We start from the raw sequence: 23,102 nt of genomic DNA, 5'->3' as shown, positions 1-23,102 counted from the left end.
TTGTATGTAAAAATATATATTGGTAGTTTTAATTATAAAAAACAGTTTAATAAATACTTCAATATTATATTTGAACTAAAATACATAATCCAAATAAAAAAAAGTAATTTGAAAATTTTGTTTTCAATCTTGTTACAAAATTTATCAATCATTGATTCCATCAATTAAAGAAATTTCAATGACAAATAACTGCTTTCCTAAGATCTAAATAACTGAAAATAGTGTGAATTTTATATATTTTCGTTTGGAAATGAGCTGTATTTTATCTTTAACGCAGAATAAGATGGACTCTTGTTCGTGAGAACGGGAGTTTGAATCCAGCATCAGTCGGAGTATATTTAACCCGTATCCCTTTTACAATTTTTTTTTTTTGCGCTCTAGTTGTATGTAAAAATATATATTGGTAGTTTTAATTATAAAAAACAGTTTAATAAATACTTCAATATTATATTTGAACTAAAATACATAATCCAAATAAAAAAAAGTAATTTGAAAATTTTGTTTTCAATCTTGTTACAAAATTTATCAATCATTGATTCCATCAATTAAAGAAATTTCAATGACTAATAACTGCTTTCCTAAGATCTAAATAACTGAAAATAGTGTGAATTTTATATATTTTCGTTTGGAAATGAGCTGTATTTTATCTTTAACGCAGAATAAGATGGACTCTTGTTCGTGAGAACGGGAGTTTGAATCCAGCATCAGTCGGGGTATATTTAACCCGTATCCCTTTTACAATTTTTTTTTTTTGCGCTCTAGTTGTATGTAAAAATATATATTGGTAGTTTTAATTATAAAAAACAGTTTAATAAATACTTCAATATTATATTTGAACTAAAATACATAATCCAAATAAAAAAAAGTAATTTGAAAATTTTGTTTTCAATCTTGTTACAAAATTTATCAATCATTGATTCCATCAATTAAAGAAATTTCAATGACAAATAACTGCTTTCCTAAGATCTAAATAACTGAAAATAGTGTGAATTTTATATATTTTCGTTTGGAAATGAGCTGTATTTTATCTTTAACGCAGAATAAGTTGGACTCTTGTTCGTGAGAACGGGAGTTTGAATCCAGCATCAGTCGGGGTATATTTAACCCGTATCCCTTTTACAATTTTTTTTTTTTGCGCTCTAGTTGTATGTAAAAATATATATTGTAGTTTTAATTATAAAAAACAGTTTAATAAATACTTCAATATTATATTTGAACTAAAATACATAATCCAAATAAAAAAAAGTAATTTGAAAATTTTGTTTTCAATCTTGTTACAAAATTTATCAATCATTGATTCCATCAATTAAAGAAATTTCAATGACAAATAACTGCTTTCCTAAGATCTAAATAACTGAAAATAGTGTGAATTTTATATATTTTCGTTTGGAAATGAGCTGTATTTTATCTTTAACGCAGAATAAGATGGACTCTTGTTCGTGAGAACGGGAGTTTGAATCCAGCATCAGTCGGGGTATATTTAACCCGTATCCCTTTTACAATTTTTTTTTTTTGCGCTCTAGTTGTATGTAAAAATATATATTGGTAGTTTTAATTATAAAAAACAGTTTAATAAATACTTCAATATTATATTTGAACTAAAATACATAATCCAAATAAAAAAAAGTAATTTGAAAATTTTGTTTTCAATCTTGTTACAAAATTTATCAATCATTGATTCCATCAATTAAAGAAATTTCAATGACAAATAACTGCTTTCCTAAGATCTAAATAACTGAAAATAGTGTGAATTTTATATATTTTCGTTTGGAAATGAGCTGTATTTTATCTTTAACGCAGAATAAGATGGACTCTTGTTCGTGAGAACGGGAGTTTGAATCCAGCATCAGTCGGGGTATATTTAACCCGTATCCCTTTTACAATTTTTTTTTTTTTGCGCTCTAGTTGTATGTAAAAATATATATTGGTAGTTTTAATTATAAAAAACAGTTTAATAAATACTTCAATATTATATTTGAACTAAAATACATAATCCAAATAAAAAAAAGTAATCTGAAAATTTTGTTTTCAATCTTGTTACAAAATTTATCAATCATTGATTCCATCAATTAAAGAAATTTCAATGACAAATAACTGCTTTCCTAAGATCTAAATAACTGAAAATAGTGTGAATTTTATATATTTTCGTTTGGAAATGAGCTGTATTTTATCTTTAACGCAGAATAAGATGGACTCTTGTTCGTGAGAACGGGAGTTTGAATCCAGCATCAGTCGGGGTATATTTAACCCGTATCCCTTTTACAATTTTTTTTTTTGCGCTCTAGTTGTATGTAAAAATATATATTGGTAGTTTTAATTATAAAAAACAGTTTAATAAATACTTCAATATTATATTTGAACTAAAATACATAATCCAAATAAAAAAAAGTAATTTGAAAATTTTGTTTTCAATCTTGTTACAAAATTTATCAATCATTGATTCCATCAATTAAAGAAATTTCAATGACAAATAACTGCTTTCCTAAGATCTAAATAACTGAAAATAGTGTGAATTTTATATATTTTCGTTTGGAAATGAGCTGTATTTTATCTTTAACGCAGAATAAGTTGGACTCTTGTTCGTGAGAACGGGAGTTTGAATCCAGCATCAGTCGGGGTATATTTAACCCGTATCCCTTTTACAATTTTTTTTTTTTGCGCTCTAGTTGTATGTAAAAATATATATTGTAGTTTTAATTATAAAAAACAGTTTAATAAATACTTCAATATTATATTTGAACTAAAATACATAATCCAAATAAAAAAAAGTAATTTGAAAATTTTGTTTTCAATCTTGTTACAAAATTTATCAATCATTGATTCCATCAATTAAAGAAATTTCAATGACAAATAACTGCTTTCCTAAGATCTAAATAACTGAAAATAGTGTGAATTTTATATATTTTCGTTTGGAAATGAGCTGTATTTTATCTTTAACGCAGAATAAGATGGACTCTTGTTCGTGAGAACGGGAGTTTGAATCCAGCATCAGTCGGGGTATATTTAACCCGTATCCCTTTTACAATTTTTTTTTTTTGCGCTCTAGTTGTATGTAAAAATATATATTGGTAGTTTTAATTATAAAAAACAGTTTAATAAATACTTCAATATTATATTTGAACTAAAATACATAATCCAAATAAAAAAAAGTAATTTGAAAATTTTGTTTTCAATCTTGTTACAAAATTTATCAATCATTGATTCCATCAATTAAAGAAATTTCAATGACAAATAACTGCTTTCCTAAGATCTAAATAACTGAAAATAGTGTGAATTTTATATATTTTCGTTTGGAAATGAGCTGTATTTTATCTTTAACGCAGAATAAGATGGACTCTTGTTCGTGAGAACGGGAGTTTGAATCCAGCATCAGTCGGGGTATATTTAACCCGTATCCCTTTTACAATTTTTTTTTTTTTTGCGCTCTAGTTGTATGTAAAAATATATATTGGTAGTTTTAATTATAAAAAACAGTTTAATAAATACTTCAATATTATATTTGAACTAAAATACATAATCCAAATAAAAAAAAGTAATTTGAAAATTTTGTTTTCAATCTTGTTACAAAATTTATCAATCATTGATTCCATCAATTAAAGAAATTTCAATGACAAATAACTGCTTTCCTAAGATCTAAATAACTGAAAATAGTGTGAATTTTATATATTTTCGTTTGGAAATGAGCTGTATTTTATCTTTAACGCAGAATAAGATGGACTCTTGTTCGTGAGAACGGGAGTTTGAATCCAGCATCAGTCGGGGTATATTTAACCCGTATCCCTTTTACAATTTTTTTTTTTGCGCTCTAGTTGTATGTAAAAATATATATTGGTAGTTTTAATTATAAAAAACAGTTTAATAAATACTTCAATATTATATTTGAACTAAAATACATAATCCAAATAAAAAAAAGTAATTTGAAAATTTTGTTTTCAATCTTGTTACAAAATTTATCAATCATTGATTCCATCAATTAAAGAAATTTCAATGACAAATAACTGCTTTCCTAAGATCTAAATAACTGAAAATAGTGTGAATTTTATATATTTTCGTTTGGAAATGAGCTGTATTTTATCTTTAACGCAGAATAAGATGGACTCTTGTTCGTGAGAACGGGAGTTTGAATCCAGCATCAGTCGGGGTATATTTAACCCGTATCCCTTTTACAATTTTTTTTTTTGCGCTCTAGTTGTATGTAAAAATATATATTGGTAGTTTTAATTATAAAAAACAGTTTAATAAATACTTCAATATTATATTTGAACTAAAATACATAATCCAAATAAAAAAAAGTAATTTGAAAATTTTGTTTTCAATCTTGTTACAAAATTTATCAATCATTGATTCCATCAATTAAAGAAATTTCAATGACAAATAACTGCTTTCCTAAGATCTAAATAACTGAAAATAGTGTGAATTTTATATATTTTCGTTTGGAAATGAGCTGTATTTTATCTTTAACGCAGAATAAGATGGACTCTTGTTCGTGAGAACGGGAGTTTGAATCCAGCATCAGTCGGGGTATATTTAACCCGTATCCCTTTTACAATTTTTTTTTTTTGCGCTCTAGTTGTATGTAAAAATATATATTGGTAGTTTTAATTATAAAAAACAGTTTAATAAATACTTCAATATTATATTTGAACTAAAATACATAATCCAAATAAAAAAATGTAATTTGAAAATTTTGTTTTCAATCTTGTTACAAAATTTATCAATCATTGATTCCATCAATTAAAGAAATTTCAATGACAAATAACTGCTTTCCTAAGATCTAAATAACTGAAAATAGTGTGAATTTTATATATTTTCGTTTGGAAATGAGCTGTATTTTATCTTTAACGCAGAATAAGATGGACTCTTGTTCGTGAGAACGGGAGTTTGAATCCAGCATCAGTCGGGGTATATTTAACCCGTATCCCTTTTACAATTTTTTTTTTTTGCGCTCTAGTTGTATGTAAAAATATATATTGGTAGTTTTAATTATAAAAAACAGTTTAATAAATACTTCAATATTATATTTGAACTAAAATACATAATCCAAATAAAAAAAAGTAATTTGAAAATTTTGTTTTCAATCTTGTTACAAAATTTATCAATCATTGATTCCATCAATTAAAGAAATTTCAATGACAAATAACTGCTTTCCTAAGATCTAAATAACTGAAAATAGTGTGAATTTTATATATTTTCGTTTGGAAATGAGCTGTATTTTATCTTTAACGCAGAATAAGATGGACTCTTGTTCGTGAGAACGGGAGTTTGAATCCAGCATCAGTCGGAGTATATTTAACCCGTATCCCTTTTACAATTTTTTTTTTTTGCGCTCTAGTTGTATGTAAAAATATATATTGGTAGTTTTAATTATAAAAAACAGTTTAATAAATACTTCAATATTATATTTGAACTAAAATACATAATCCAAATAAAAAAAAGTAATTTGAAAATTTTGTTTTCAATCTTGTTACAAAATTTATCAATCATTGATTCCATCAATTAAAGAAATTTCAATGACTAATAACTGCTTTCCTAAGATCTAAATAACTGAAAATAGTGTGAATTTTATATATTTTCGTTTGGAAATGAGCTGTATTTTATCTTTAACGCAGAATAAGATGGACTCTTGTTCGTGAGAACGGGAGTTTGAATCCAGCATCAGTCGGGGTATATTTAACCCGTATCCCTTTTACAATTTTTTTTTTTTGCGCTCTAGTTGTATGTAAAAATATATATTGGTAGTTTTAATTATAAAAAACAGTTTAATAAATACTTCAATATTATATTTGAACTAAAATACATAATCCAAATAAAAAAAAGTAATTTGAAAATTTTGTTTTCAATCTTGTTACAAAATTTATCAATCATTGATTCCATCAATTAAAGAAATTTCAATGACAAATAACTGCTTTCCTAAGATCTAAATAACTGAAAATAGTGTGAATTTTATATATTTTCGTTTGGAAATGAGCTGTATTTTATCTTTAACGCAGAATAAGTTGGACTCTTGTTCGTGAGAACGGGAGTTTGAATCCAGCATCAGTCGGGGTATATTTAACCCGTATCCCTTTTACAATTTTTTTTTTTTGCGCTCTAGTTGTATGTAAAAATATATATTGTAGTTTTAATTATAAAAAACAGTTTAATAAATACTTCAATATTATATTTGAACTAAAATACATAATCCAAATAAAAAAAAGTAATTTGAAAATTTTGTTTTCAATCTTGTTACAAAATTTATCAATCATTGATTCCATCAATTAAAGAAATTTCAATGACAAATAACTGCTTTCCTAAGATCTAAATAACAGAAAATAGTGTGAATTTTATATATTTTCGTTTGGAAATGAGCTGTATTTTATCTTTAACGCAGAATAAGATGGACTCTTGTTCGTGAGAACGGGAGTTTGAATCCAGCATCAGTCGGGGTATATTTAACCCGTATCCCTTTTACAATTTTTTTTTTTTGCGCTCTAGTTGTATGTAAAAATATATATTGGTAGTTTTAATTATAAAAAAAAGTTTAATAAATACTTCAATATTATATTTGAACTAAAATACATAATCCAAATAAAAAAAAGTAATTTGAAAATTTTGTTTTCAATCTTGTTACAAAATTTATCAATCATTGATTCCATCAATTAAAGAAATTTCAATGACAAATAACTGCTTTCCTAAGATCTAAATAACTGAAAATAGTGTGAATTTTATATATTTTCGTTTGGAAATGAGCTGTATTTTATCTTTAACGCAGAATAAGATGGACTCTTGTTCGTGAGAACGGGAGTTTGAATCCAGCATCAGTCGGGGTATATTTAACCCGTATCCCTTTTACAATTTTTTTTTTTTTGCGCTCTAGTTGTATGTAAAAATATATATTGGTAGTTTTAATTATAAAAAACAGTTTAATAAATACTTCAATATTATATTTGAACTAAAATACATAATCCAAATAAAAAAAAGTAATCTGAAAATTTTGTTTTCAATCTTGTTACAAAATTTATCAATCATTGATTCCATCAATTAAAGAAATTTCAATGACAAATAACTGCTTTCCTAAGATCTAAATAACTGAAAATAGTGTGAATTTTATATATTTTCGTTTGGAAATGAGCTGTATTTTATCTTTAACGCAGAATAAGATGGACTCTTGTTCGTGAGAACGGGAGTTTGAATCCAGCATCAGTCGGGGTATATTTAACCCGTATCCCTTTTACAATTTTTTTTTTTTGCGCTCTAGTTGTATGTAAAAATATATATTGGTAGTTTTAATTATAAAAAACAGTTTAATAAATACTTCAATATTATATTTGAACTAAAATACATAATCCAAATAAAAAAAAGTAATTTGAAAATTTTGTTTTCAATCTTGTTACAAAATTTATCAATCATTGATTCCATCAATTAAAGAAATTTCAATGACAAATAACTGCTTTCCTAAGATCTAAATAACTGAAAATAGTGTGAATTTTATATATTTTCGTTTGGAAATGAGCTGTATTTTATCTTTAACGCAGAATAAGATGGACTCTTGTTCGTGAGAACGGGAGTTTGAATCCAGCTGGCCGAAGGATCTCCGTGACTGGTGCACGTTAAATTTGTCGGAGTCACAAAGTCCTCCAAGTTCCTATCGCGAATCAATACTTCTGGGGGTACTTATCTAGGAGTTGTCTTCTCGATTGGCTTCAAAATTACACGACTACGGAGTTGAACAATCGTAAACTCAAATTTGGGTCGATTGTTCAAAAATTAAATAAATAAATACATAAATAAATAAATAATAAATAAATAAATAACAAATAAATAAATCAATAAAATAAACTTGTGTATTATGTTTAGTTTTAGTTCCTTGTAGTTATTAATGAAATAAAACAATATGTTGATTTTTTGCATATTTTTCAAAAAACTTGACAAGGAACGCGGTTTGATATTCCGGAGTCTCAAAAATAAAAACAGCAGGCATCTAGTTATAATAAAGAACTTAGCTCTGTTACCATTAATTAATGATTGAACTGAACTGTATAAGAATATTCTTATATATATATATATATATATAAGAATATATATATATATATATATATATATATATATATATATATATATATATATATATATATATATATATATATATATATATATATATATATATATATATATATATATATATATATATATATCTGTTACGCTTTGAAAGCCTAAACATTGTAAGTTCGTAGTGGCCGGTGCTTCTTGAAAAAGATACAGGAAAATGCAGGAATCATAATATAATTTTATTAAAGTAAGGGCCAGAGCCCCAGAATGACAACCTTACATGCTGGTGGATAGGTAGAGAATAGCACATTTGACCTTGGAAAGAGGGTTTTTATATCTTTCTGGACAATATATTTAAATGTTAATAGGTCTCAGTAGCGTGGGACTGATCAATTTCCCAAGCTACTAAAGCCACATCATCACATTTTTTGAGATAATTAGATCAATATTATTACTTTCTTGTGGGAAAGGTTTTCAAACGTTTGCGCGTTAGATAAATGCTCTATTTATGGATTATATTTAATATATAATTGTTTTAACATTACATAATATTCCCCCCCTCTGAAGAAAGGTCTGATCAATATGCTAGCCTATTGGTCAGAACTTCCCCCTTCACGCGATTTCAAATTAAAATTTATTATTTTTGGTATATTGTCCAATTTTATACATTTATAAGTAAAGTATTACAACAATAACATTTATATAAAAGTAACTAAATATTTCTGCATAACTTTGAATAACAATAATTAATAACTTTATAATAATTAATAATGATTATGTAAATTTTTCCTTTTCCTGTTGAAAAGAATAAAAAATATCAAAACAACTCTAGAATATCTAAAACAAAATATACCATGACATATATAAAATAAAAATAAATCAAACCAAACTTTCACAACTTGTGAAAAGTTCTTCTCTTGAAATAAACTGGATCCATTGTTCAGACGTATAGTTTGCTAAACTTGTTGAATTATTCGTCCATGTAAGAAGAGGAACAGAATGTTTGCAGTCTTTATCATCATTGTTTCATTCTTAAAACAATTATTATTCATGAAGTCATTTAAATTCACTTATCATTTACACAGTTTTTCTTACTTTCTCATTAGTAATTATGTATTTTCACAAATATTGTGTAGAATTATTCACAACATATGACATACACTTGAAGAAATCAATACAAATAAAATAATACAAATAATATAAGTAATCTAATTTAAAATGCTTACTTTTCCACATGATAATTAAGTTCTTCGATAGCATAAAAATTTACATACAAAGTGCATTATAAATCTTTGTAGAAAATGATATGCTTTATTCCAAAATAATAAAAATATAAGCGTAACCCATTGATAACAATTGATAGTCTAAGTTGGGTAAAATATTCCCAACTAGATGGAAAAAAAATAGGGTTTTAAGTTTGTTTACTCATGCTTGATCCTTAATTGAGGAGAAAACATCAGTAAAGAAACATTCTATGTGAGGAGTCCCACGGTTCAAAAAACCATTTCTATATATTTCATTTGCAAAATAAAATTTAGGAAATTTACCTAAATTTTCCGAAGTAACTCTCAAACATCATGTAATAAAAAATTCAGACATAGATGCATTAAAAAAAAAACGGGACTCCAAAAATAGGGGCAGAAAATAAAAATGAAAAACATATGAAAATACCAGTATTGAAAAGCTATTGTGAATTTTTTACATACAATTGAAACTGTTGACTTGGATAAAATTTCCTTAATTTGTTTACATGTACTATTTCTGATTCTTCCTTAGTGAGAAAATTAGGTTTATCAATTTCAAATGACACCTCAGATAATTTCTTTAAAATTTGTATGGACCAGAATATGGTGAACTTAATTTCCTTGTGTTAGGATAATGGAATTCTTCGTAAATTACTAAATCATTAACTTTAAAATTAGGTTCCAAAAATGAGTGTCATAACGAATTTTGATTTTCTTGAAAAACTCTTGGGAATTTTGAGCAGCTATTTTTCTTGCTTCATCAACTGGAGGATAAATATTTTGATTTACAAGAGAATCACAAGGTAATTTTCCATACATTAAATAAGCAGGAGGAAATTGAGTTACAGAATGAGGGGTGTCTATAAAGGCGCATGTTATTACTTTTGTAATGTTTCCTATTTTAACACTTACCTTTTGGAGGTTTCCTTTGATATTTTCTTGAAATTGCGAAATTAAAATCCTAGTAGAGTTCAAATGTTTTTTTGATTGTCCTATAAAATGTTTCGGAATTATAGTGATGTTGGATCCTGTGTCCAATATAGTTAGTAAATTCTTATTGTTCACTCGCGATGTCACACATAAATAGTCATTTGATGGTCAGCTGTTGTTATTGCTGGGCTGCGGAGGCTGGGAATCATGCTGAGGTACTCCATAGCGGTTAAGAGAATTCACAAACCTTGGCTGCTGCATTCTGTTCTGATTTTGGGGAATCCACTGCCTTGGCTGCTCCATTCTGTACCGATGCTGGGGAATCCACTGCCTTGGTTGCTCCATCCTGTACCGATTTTGGGGAATCCATTGTCTTGGCTGCTCATAGTATCTTGGATTATCATTCCAGTTTTGTCGTTGGGGAGTAGGTCTATTGAAGGCACACTTTTCATTTTTTTCTAACTTTGAACACAACTTAATTAGTTCTTCAACAGTAGATGGAGATGCTATACTCAGAAAATTACGAAATTTCTCTGGTACGTCAGCTTTGATGGATTCAAGCAACAGCTCCTCATCTATGCTTAGATCCTTCGACGCTCTCCACTTCTCTGTAGCATATTCAGAAAATGTCTTTTTTGGAGATGGCCTCATAGATAGAAAAAGTTCATTCTTATCTTCTCTAGAAAGAGACAATTTTTCTTGTAATTTTTCCTCGAGTTCGTTTGTTTTCATATTTTGTAATCTGGCAATCTTGTTGCGAAAACATTTTTAAATCATTCTTGAAAAATTACCCGTTCATGTAAGAACATCTGATTTCGCTACTCGCCTTATAGTTTTTGTTTTATACTGTTTTTTCTTTTTATTTTATTTTCTGTTTTTACGTGTTATTTTTACTTATTGTGTTCGATTTTATTTGTTGTAATTTTTGTAAAAATTTTTTTTGAGTGCTCCTAGCTCTATTGTATTAGTATATTTTTTGCTTTGGCTTGATACAATATCAGAAAGCACTATTTTTTGCGGATACAAGCGTGTGGGCTGAAGAAAAGATTATCTCTCTCTTTTTCTTGTCTTTTTAAAAAAAATTTCATCCCTTATTTTTTTTTAATCAGTTGTTTGTTATTTTTTTAATTATTATTTCCCCCCCTTTTTCACATGTCTATAATTTTCCTTTGTTTTTTATCCATTTTGAACTTATATATATATATATGTTACGGTGAAACACCGAAATCTGGAGAATGTCAACATTCACCGGTGAATGTCAGCATTCACGTAATCGCTTGGTGCATGTCCGAAATATTTGCTAAAGACCCTTATTTCTGACTCTCCCCGGTGAATGTCAATAATCACATAGTCGCTTTGGTGAATGTCCGAAATATTTGCTTTATCCAATTTTATATTAATTTATTCGTTAATAATATTATATTTATTTGATATATTTATATTTATTCTGTATTTTAATACTTACTGATGATAGATTAGGAGAAACATCAGTGTTTGGAGTATCGGGCAATGGCACTTGGCCATAAAACAACATCAGTGTAGGGTATACCAGGCAAATGTATACCGGGCAGTGGCACATAACCGTAAAAAAACATCAGTGTAGGGTATACCGGGCAAATGTATACCGGCAGTAGCACTTAACCTTAAAAAAACCTTAGTGTAGGGTTAAAATATCGAATAAATGTAATTATATCCACGGATAAATTCATATAAAATCGAATGTAATAAATTTTTCGGACATTCACAAAAGGATATCTGTGATTGTCGACATACACCGGTGAGGGTCCGAATGTACAAGAATGTAATGAAATATTCAATCTTTCACCGACGTATTTAGTGTTCGTCGACATTCACCGGTGAAAGTCAACAATCACCGATTTCGGTCTTTCGCCGTGACTTATATATATATATATATATATATATATATATATATATATATATATATATATATATATATATATATATATATATATATATATATATATATATATATATATATATATATATATATATATATATATATATATATATATATATATATATATATATATATATATATATATATATATATATATATATATATATATATATATATATATACGAGGGCTATTTTTTTCAAGGTCCGATTGATCACTAAGAGAAAATTACAGTCAGAATCAAGAAATAATTTTATATGGAACAATGTGATACGACATTAAGCTACTTTTGGGTGCAATCGCGGTTCCGATTGATACATTTGTCGTAGCGTGGTATCAATTTTCCAGTACCTTCATCATATAATGCAGCCGCCTGTGTTTTCAGCCAATTCTGTAAGCTGGTTTGCAGCTCGTTGTTTGTGCGAAAGTTTGTTCTACTAGCCAGCGTTTCTTCAGTTTCGTAATGAATCCATGCCTCATCTCCTGTGACAAATTTGTCCCCAAACTCATCTCCGTCGTGATGGTAGCGCTGGAGGAAGGTTAATGCGGCGCTCATTCATTGAGTTTTGTGATGGTCAGACAACATCTTGAGAACCCATCTCGATCAGAGTTTGCGGTACTCGAATCCTTCACTCACAATGGTATGGAGTGCGGACCTTGAAAATTTCGGAATCAATTCACTCAACCTAGAAATTGTGAACGGACGATTTCCGCGAATCGCCTGATCCACGCTTTGAACAAGATCATCGGTTGACACTGATTTCCTTCCTTGGCCGCCTGCATCATGAACATCTGTGCTTCCAGCATCAAAGTTCCTGCACCATTTTTGCACATTGCTATTACTAATGAACGCTTCTCTGTGCGTTTTACTCATTCGTCTGTGAATTTCAGCTGCATTGCTTCCTTCAGCATGCAGAAATCGAATGATTGATGCAATTCACATTTGGCGGGAAACTCTATTAGTCGAAGCATGTTTATGTGCTCCATACGTACTCAAAAATGACAACCCCTAATACAACCTTCACCCTGCCAACTAAAGGCACAGCGCAAGATGTCTGCTCATAGACCTAGCGGATTTTTCCCGAAGTTTTCCTTTAGCGATATATATATATATATATATATATATATATATATATATATATATATATATATATATATATATATATATATATATATATATATATATATATATATATATATATATATATATATATATATATATGGGTCATTCTCACGAAAACTGTCATTTTTCAGTTCATAAAATCCCAAAAAAGTAAAGTGAATAAAAAGCTCTGAAACTTTTTATATTAATAGAAATATGTAATGGCAATATAAAGAAAGTATATATCCCATAAATTATACTTAATATTTAAATTAATTAATTTTTTAAATAATTAATTTATAATTAATTAATTCATAATAATTAATTAATTTAATAAATAAATTAATTAAATAAATAAATTAATTAATTTAATAAATTAATTTATTAATTTTTTAATTTATTTTTCAAATTAATTAATAAGTAAATTAATTATTTTCATTATTTAAAAAGTGAGGGAATGACACTAATAGTGAGGGAATGATATTTTATTTTAATACATGTTTTTATCTAAGTTACATCTACCAAAAGTTTGAAAATTATAACATACTAAGTATATCTAATATTTATTATAATTTAGTTTTATATATTTAATAGTTTTTACAGGTTTGGGAAATAAAATTGGCTGGCACGATTGAACAAAAAAAAATTGATAATATACTCATCTTGAATCATTCCCTCACTTTATACACTAGTGAGGGAATGACGAATTCAATAAAATTTAAAAATAACAGTTAGGCCTAATTAATTTCTGAAGTCAATCACATACAATTATATTCATACAAGAAAGCAACATATAATTATCCACTTTCTTGATGAAGTTGTGTTTTTTTTTACTCTAAAAAATGACATGAGGGAATGACGAATGTAAAAAATTTTACCTGGTTTGATTCATTCAAATTTATTCCACAGCAAAGCTTCTTTAAGTTGAAGATGGAAACATACTGCAATTTTGTTCTATGATGCCAGTTGTTAACTTCTGAAGTTTTTATTAAAATATTTTTATTCTAAGAAGATTGCAGGAGATAAGAACATTGTTGTGAGGGAATGACGCGAAACACTGGGGACAAAGTTTAAAATAGTACTGTGTTAATATTTTTATCAGAAATTAAATTTAAAATTGATTTCCTGAATCCTATATTTCAGTATTCTGAAATAAAAAACACGAATTTGTAAAAAAAAAAAATTTATTTCAGAAACAATTTTTTTCTTTTTTTAAATCAGCAGTGGGGACAAGTGAGGGAATGACATATTGGTATATTTTAATTACTTAAAATAAATAAAAAATAAAAATTGATAATTTTATTTTTATTCTTTTGTTAGCTTGCATTCTGAAGGACACTTTCCCTGAAATATTTTTCTTCGTAAGCTGTAAAACAAACATAAAATATACTGGGGACATGAAAATGACTGTTTTTGTGAGAATGACCCATATATATATATATATATATATAATATATATGTTCGGAATTAAGTAAGATGACTGCTCACCAATTTCCACAAGAAATGTCGAATCACAGGTATTTTCCCAGGACAGGAATTCTCTCGTTGAGTAATTCCAAAAATAAAGTTCAGATAAATATCTTGAAAAACATTGAGTAGCCGTTTTACTAATGCAAGATGGTCGCCATGTTGAACTGGCGTATTTTCAAATTGAAGTATAATGGTCCAAGAAAAACCAATATCACATCACAAACATTAGTAAATCTGTAGAAAAGGGGTTTAAAACAATTCAAAACTAATTAAATTCAATTTAACTTAGAAAAATCACCATTTTGAAGTGTGAGCAAAGGAGCTCGAAAAAACACGTCAAACTCTCAGAGCGAGGTGCTGCCATCACCTTCACGACTATCAATGATCAACTCCGTAACTTTGTAATTTTGAACCAATCCCAGAAGACAAGGGGACTCCTGGTTCAAGTATTGGGAAAAGTTAGGCTTCGTTGAAGAACTTTTGATGGAACTAAGCTGCATTACATGGAGAGGAAAATAACGAAAACCTCCCACTATAAGCCCGACTGCAAGGGTCTCATGATCGGACTATCACTGATGATATTTCATGTTACCACTTCGGTCGGTCCGAGACGAAAGCAGAACGACCTGCCAATGCTGGGATTCGAACATGGGAGGCCTGATTGAAACGCTTTATACCTTAAGCTATAGCAGCTCCGTGTAATTTATTTATTTTTTTGAAAAGTTTTTTATAACAAGGACAAAGCTTTTTTTCTCCTTTTTTTTTAATTTTACTAGTCAATAAAGAAAGGATTAACTCTTTTACTAATCGTTTTTTTCCTACCATTTTTTGAAACATTATTATTTTTTTAAATGTTAAAAATAATAACTCAATTCTCTCATTTTTTGCATATATATTAGAAAAGCTGAATATCAAGCATATCCAATATGAAACTTTATATATATTTTTTGAAATCGAGCAGTTATTTTGCTTTTAAATCAAATTAGAAACTATCAGTAAAAAGTTTTATGTTTCTACATTTATCGTAGTTATTTATTTATTAATTTTTTAATGCTCCAAGGAATACCATGGAGTATTTTAAATAATTCTGTAATTCCTTCTAATTGCCGATAATGACGGAAATACACAGAGGCATTGATGTTTCCTAAAAAAATTAATAAATAAATACATGAAATTTTTTTTCCTCTTTAAGTCTCTTGTGTGGGCACTATGCATTTCAAATAATAGAAAAAGTTAAAAGTAGACATATAGTTACTATTAATCAAAGTAAAATTTTCGAAAATGATTACAAATGTAAAGAAATAAAGTAGTTTTTCAAAGCGAGGTGACTTTTTGTCATGCGATGTAATTTCTTATTAATAAATTCCTGGAAAGAATTAAAGAACTTAAAAGCATTCTTTATTTCTTTTCAATAGCCAATATTGAAGGAAATATGCATATTGCTTTTTATAACCTAAAATTTTCATTAATTTTCTTGGAAAATCTTTTACCAATCGCAATAAAGTAAAGAAAACAAAAATATTTAACGAGTGAAATATTTACGAATATTAAACGATACGATTACGATTACGATTATTAAATTCTGTTGAACATACTAGTTATTTATTTCAGGGAAAACCACGGAAAGCATGATACCATAATAAACTGTATTTCTCATTTTAGTTATCGAAGAAGAAATCATTAGTTGGTCTTGATTTTAAAAAAAATAGCAAAGAAAACCATTTGAATTATCACTTAAATCTCAACTATTTGCAAGACATACTTCAAGAGGATAATCGAGATTTGTAAGAAAACGTTTTGATATCATTACGCAAATCGTTTCTATTGTCACTGAGGAAAACAATCAAAATGAAAAGAGCAATTTCATTTAATTTCTTAATGATCGATCAAAGAGATCAGTTTTAAGAAAAATAGAACCAGAAATAGTTTAAAGAGGGAGAAAACTATTAAAAAGCTTAACAATACCAGGAAAAGTTCAATTTTTTTATTATTATTATTAAAGGATTTCTGATGCTATTCTTATGCTCAGTTCTTGGAAAAAAATATCTTTTAAAAGCAATTTTTTTTGTTCTCACAATTTGATGTTTTAATGTTAAAACTATAAAAATAAATATTTTATTTGAATATAATTTACAGGACATTGAACTGCTTATTATCTTTTCTTATGAATTTGACTGTTTATGTATTTATTTTATTTTTTATAATTGTAATTGTTACATGAAGAGGAACATCCCACGGTTAGCCTAACGACAAGGGGACTCTAACCCATGATCCATCTACCCCTGTGGATATTTTACGTCAGCATTGTGATCGGTGCAAGCAGGGTACTAAATTCATATGGAACATCCGTCGCTGGGTTTCGAACCCGACTCACCACACTATAGAACTGCCGAACGCTATATCACCTTAACCACCACGGCTGGTTGCTTATGTTTGATTTATTTATGAATCACTAGTTACTAAATATGTTTGATTCTTCAATCCATTTATGCCAAATGTTTCAATAAATTAAGAGCCGCTGTGTGTGGCCGCTTTCTATAAGGGGACTAAGTTCGAATCCCTGCGATGGCTGGTTTATGCGAATTCTGTTTCCAGCTCGCAGAAACACACTTCTGAAGGGTAAAATATCCTCAGTGGTTAACGGATCATGGGTTAGAATCCTCTAGACGCCAGGCTAACCTCGGGAGTTTTACGTGGCTTTCCTCTCCATGTAACGCATATTCGTGTTAGTTCCATGAAAATGCCCTCCATGACGTTTAGTTTGTCTCAATATGATTAAGAGTTCTTTTGTATACTGGGTTTTGTTCAAAATTACAAGGCAGCAGAATTGAACATTGTTTGACGTAAACTCTGAATTGGGTCTGCTATTTAACGCTGGCTATAAAATAAAGTAAACTTTGGTGGAATCTGCTTCTAACTTCTTACTCAGAATTGGGTCTTTTCTTAAACCCCTGTTAATAAATGAAATAAATTTTTGTGGATTCTGCTCTCAACTGCTGACCCAGAATTGGGTCTGTTGTTCAACGCTAGTTATAAGAAATTTTTTTTTGTGGATTCTGCTCTCAACTGCCGACTCAGAATTGGGTCTGTTGCTCAAAGCCGGTTATTAAATAAAACAAGGTTTTGTGGATTCTGCTCTCAACTGCTCAAAATTTAAACGCAGCCGACAGGATTCGAACCTGTGCGGGGATACCCCAATGGATTTCGAGTCCATCGCCTTAACCACTCGGCCACGACTGCTCGAGCTTTGCAGAGGAATGTTTCTCAAATGGTGGTTCTAAGATTGATATTTCTATTAAAGTTAATATGTATATATTCAGACTGGTCTTACAATAGCGTCACAATTTTCTAAACTAAGGTTTAGGGCTTAAGAACAGACAAATAACTTAAATATTTCAAAAATTATTACACTTTTTAAAAAAATCAACAATTTGGCTACATTTTCCCACCTAGATGAAAATTATCAAAATCAATGCCTTCTTCCTATTTTAGTCCAAATAATGCAGCATTGGAGTAAAACTGTGGCTTTTCTCCATATTGACGTTCTGCGCCATTTTCAAAATTAGCGTAGACAGATCAGGCTTTAGATAGGCTTGACCTAATAGGCTTGACCTTGACCTAATAGTCATAAGTAACAGTTGCAAGCTGTCAGCAGTTATGAAAATAGCATATTATTCGCAAAAAAGCATCATTTCATAATACGAAGGAGACTTCAAAAAACAACCCTAACTGCAACAAAGTGGCGTATCACGTGTGCCTTTGAGTTATTTAGAAGTATCGGTGAGAAAAAACCTGATAAATGGAATTCATTAAGCCCACATTAAAAGACTACCACTCGAAAATATTGGTCCGCTGCCTACAAGCTGGCATCTCTGATATTGAAAGTGAATGTTATTGAAATGTTATATTCAGAGATGCCAAATGCTCCGTTTTATGCAAAGTTTTACTTTTTTATTATTATTTAAGGATTTCTGATATTATTATTCACAGCTCTTGAAAAAATATCTTTTTGTTAAATGCAATTTTTTTTAAATCTTTTTCTCATAATTTGATGCTTTAACGTTAAACGCAAATATTTTAGTAGAATTTGAATGGTGGCAGTTTATGTTTGATTTATTTATGAGTCACTAGTTGTTAAATATTTTTGATTCCTTAATTCATTAATGCCAAAGGTATTTGTTATTGTTGAAGTTCATTTACGTCGCACTAGAGCTATACAATGGGCCATTGGCGACGGTCAGGGAAACATCCCTCAGGGTGATCCGAAGACATGCCATCACAATTTTGATCCTCTGTAGAGGGGATAGCACCACCACTTCGGTAGCCCGACGACCTACACGCGAAGTCGAGCACTTTACGGTAGAACAGTTTCACGAGGACTGATACCGCTCACCCTCGGTCCCTACGCAGGCTGATCCAAGTGGCCACTCACCCACTTACTGACCGCCGCCAGTGATGCTTGACTTCGGTGTTCTACTGGGAACCGTGTCTTTATGATCAGTCCACTGCGGGACGCCAAATGTTTCAATAAATTGGCATTGATATTGGTATTACATACAATTGCAGGCTTGTGTGCTCCATTAAGGCTTATAAGCCTTTGTCAAATAGAAGAACAGATGGCACAATACAGAGAAGACAGCACGAAGATACATCTAGGGTAACAGCGGGATTTGAACCAGCTACCTCCACTCTTTGCGCAGCGTTTGACTGGTGATATCGCTCGGCCAGAGAGGCTCCTTCAATAACGTACGAGCCGCGGTGGTTCAAGGAATATCGCGTTCGCCTTCCAATAAGGCGACTAGGTTCGAATCCCATCGATGGCTTTGATTCTAATTCTGCTCCCGGTTTGAATCTAACGCACTTTTGACGCTTAAAATGTCCTCAGTGGTAAACGGATCATGGGTCAGAATCCTTTTGACGGCGTGCTGACCACGGGAGGTTTTCGTGGTTTTTCTCTAATGTAACGCTAGTGCGGGTTAGTTCCAAGTCCTCCATGACGTTTAGCTTGTCCCAATGATTGATTCAGGTGTTCCCTTGTCATTTGGATCAAGTTCAAAATTATAGGGCAACAGAGGTGAACATAGTTTGTCTTAAACTCAAAATTGGGTCTGTTGTTTAACGCCGGATATTAAATTAAAATGAATTTTTGCGGATTCTGTTCTCAACTTCTCAACGCAGCCGACAGGATTCGAACCTGTGCGGGGAAACCCCAATGGATTTCGAGTCCATCGCCTTAACCACTCGGCCACGACTGCTCGAGGTGACTGTAAGAATGTTTCTCAAATTATGGGGTCCTAAGATTATTATTTTTTAATTAGAATTAATATAATTTTTTTTAACGTTTAAATAGGTTTAGGCTCGAAATAATTTTTGTTGTAGTGTGTTTGTGAATAATGATCAAAAACAGACTGGTCATACAATCTCGCCACAATTTTCTAATTTTTTGTCTTGTTTTCTTTCTTTAAATAAAAAAATAAATAAAAAAACTTGATCCATTATCGAGTTCTAGTACCTTATACTACATTCGACATACGCTAGGTTTGATAATTGTAGAGTTACTGAGTTTTTACTAGTGGGCTGCGCCACCTGCTCGCTAAAGCTTGCCAACCCCCGAAAATTGCTACGCAATCTTATATGGTTTGCTTCACAAACCAAGCTCGCTTCGCTCGATACTAATTTAGGTATATTGCAAATGCACAAAATTGTAAGAATTCAAAACAATCATTCAAATCCCTATAACAACTTTCCTTTTAAAAAAAAATCTTTTTAATAAATACTAAGTCATTAAAATAAATTTGAATTCAAATAAACGACATGTAATTCGTTAAACCTATTAGAAATATGCTATAGTATAAAATCTTAAAGCGCAACAGCACGACTGAGATTCATTTTTCAATGAAAAACTAATAACAATAATAAAACAAATAAATTCGTGAAATAAATCAAAAATCGTCAAATAAATTCGTAATATATAAATTCGTGAAAAAAAGCGCTTTCGACAAAATACTAAAATAGAGATCTATCGACAAAGACTGCTCACTTCTGCCAAGCTTAATAGTATGAGATTGCCGCAGCTGATAGGGTGAATTTCGGGAGAGATCACATTTAGTGAGAATGCTCTCTCTGGTTATTTCAGTTTCCGTTTTTAAAAGCGCTATATGTTGAGCCATCTCAGCTAGATTTGGCATGTGACATTTTTAGCGGCAATCATTGGTCGATTTTCCAGCGTTGCCATTCGGGGAGTTGTAATGAGGCTTTTTTTTGTCGCCGTGTAAGAGAAGTATATATGTCCCACAGTGGAGTGATCGTTAAGACACGGTTCCCAGCAGATCACCGAAGTCAAGCATCACTGGCTGCGGTCAGTGTGCGGGTGGGTGACCACTTGGATCAGCTTGCGTAGGGATCGATGGTGTGCGGTATTGGTCCTCGTTAAACTGTGCTACCGTAAAGTGCTCGACTTCGCGTGCAGGTCGTTGGGCTACCGAAGCGGGGGTGCCATCCCCTCTGCAGAGGATCAAAATTGTGATGGCATGTCTTCCGATCATCCTCAAGGATGCTTCCCAGACCATCGCCAATAGCCCATTGTGCAGCTCTAGTGCGACGTAAATGAACTACAACAACAACAACGAGAAGTATATATATATAGATTCAATCTATAACTAGAAAAGCTAGATTTAAATAGTTTATTAAATATCGTTAACTGTGTAATTAAAGGAATATCTAATTTAATTTGGATTATCTAGTTATATCATTCTAAATCTGTAACTTGTATCTATATATGTATAACTCAAATGTATAATCTATATATGTATAATTCAAATGTATAATTATATGTATAATCTATTTATGTATAATTCAAAATCCAGCAAACATTATGTTACCGCAGTTATATTACTACGCTATTTGGTGGTTTGTCTCGCGTAACATAAATGTTTATGATGGTAGGTTCGAGTACTGATCAAGAGATGATGGGTTTTTAGTTATCTTTTTGAGCATAATTGATTGTTCGCTAAAAGCTTTGATCAATCTGTGTTCTTACTGTTCCTTTGTTGTTCTATAATCCACGGGTCTAACACCCGTCCGTCCGGCAGTGGACTGATCGTTAAGACACGGCTCCCAGCAGATCACCGAAGTCAAGCATCACTGGCTGCGATCAGCTTGCGGATGGATGACCACTTGGATCATTCTGCGTAGGGACCGAGGGTGTGCGGTATTAGTCCTCGTTAAACTGTTTTATCGTAAAGTACTCGATTTCACTGGCAGGTCGTTGGGCTATCAAAGCGGGGGTGCCACCCCCTCTGCAGAGGGTCAAAATTGTGAAGGCATGTCTTCGGATCACAGACCGTCGCCAATAGCCCATTGTGCAGCTCTAGTGCGACGTAAATGAACAACAACAACAGCATCCAATAAGGTGACTAGGGGTTCGAATCCCATCGATGGCTTGTTGATACGAATTCTGCTCCCGGTTTGAATCTAACACACTTTTGACGCTTGAAATATCCTCAGTGGTAAACGGATCATGGGTTAGATTCCTCTTGACAGCGTGCTGACCACGGGAGGTTTTCGTGGTTTTCCTCTCATGTAACGCATGTGCGGGTTAGCTCCAAGTCCTCCATGACGTTTAGTTTGTCCCAATGATTGATTCAGGTGTTTCCTTGTCATTTGGATCATGTTCAAAATTATAAGGCAACAGAGGTGAACATAGTTTGTCTTAAACTCAAAATTGGGTCTGTTGTTCAACGCCGGCTATAAAATTAAAATAAATTTTTTGCGGATTCTGCTCTCAACTGCAGACTCAGAATTGGGTCAGTTATTCAAAGCCGGTTATTAAATAAAATAATTTTTGTGGATTCTGTTCTCAACTTCTCAAAATTTAAACGCAGCCGACAGGATTCGAACCTGTGCGGGGAAACCCCAATGGATTTCGAGTCCATCGCCTTAACCACTCGGCCACGACTGCTCGAGGTGACTGTAAGAATGTTTCTCAAATAATGGAGTCCTAAGATTATTATTTTTCGGTTAGAATAAATATAATTTTTTCTAAACATTTGAATAAGTTTAGGCTCGAAATTTTTTTTGTTGTAGTGTGTATGTGAATAATGATCGAAGACACAATGGTCATACAATCTCGCCACAATCTTCTATTTTTTTTCCTTTTCTTTCTTTAAATAAATAAGTAAATAAACAAAAAAAATTGATTTATTGTCGAGTTCTAGTACCTTATGCTATATTCGACATGCGCTTGGTTTGATAATCGTAGAATTATCGAGTTTTAGAATATTGAATCTATAACTAGCAAAGTTAGATTTGAATAGTTTATTAAAAATCATCGACTGCGTAATTAATCTATTTTAATCTTATATCTAATTAATTTGGATTATAATTTGGATATCGTAATTATCTAATTTAATT

The 23,102-nt window shown here is 30.4% G+C and overlaps 3 non-coding genes across 3 annotated transcripts; all 3 read right to left on the bottom strand.

The window, feature by feature from the left end:
* Positions 1 to 17,848: 17,848 nt before the first annotated feature.
* TRNAS-CGA (transfer RNA serine (anticodon CGA)) lies at positions 17,849 to 17,930 on the bottom strand. The gene has a single exon. It is a non-coding gene; the product is annotated as a tRNA-Ser (tRNA).
* Positions 17,931 to 19,863: 1,933 nt separating this feature from the next.
* On the bottom strand, positions 19,864 to 19,945 carry TRNAS-CGA (transfer RNA serine (anticodon CGA)). Its single transcript has one exon. It is a non-coding gene; the product is annotated as a tRNA-Ser (tRNA).
* A 2,623-nt stretch (positions 19,946 to 22,568) lies between these two features.
* On the bottom strand, positions 22,569 to 22,650 carry TRNAS-CGA (transfer RNA serine (anticodon CGA)). The gene has a single exon. It is a non-coding gene; the product is annotated as a tRNA-Ser (tRNA).
* Between the last annotated feature and the right edge of the window lie 452 nt (positions 22,651 to 23,102).

Source organism: Parasteatoda tepidariorum, chromosome 12 (genome assembly GCF_982258835.1).
Source record: "Parasteatoda tepidariorum strain Cologne lab strain chromosome 12, Ptep-v5.0, whole genome shotgun sequence".
Lineage (NCBI taxonomy): Eukaryota > Metazoa > Arthropoda > Arachnida > Araneae > Theridiidae > Parasteatoda > Parasteatoda tepidariorum.
The sequence above is the reverse complement of the archived record's forward strand: the minus strand, read 5'-3'. Positions and strand labels throughout refer to the sequence as shown.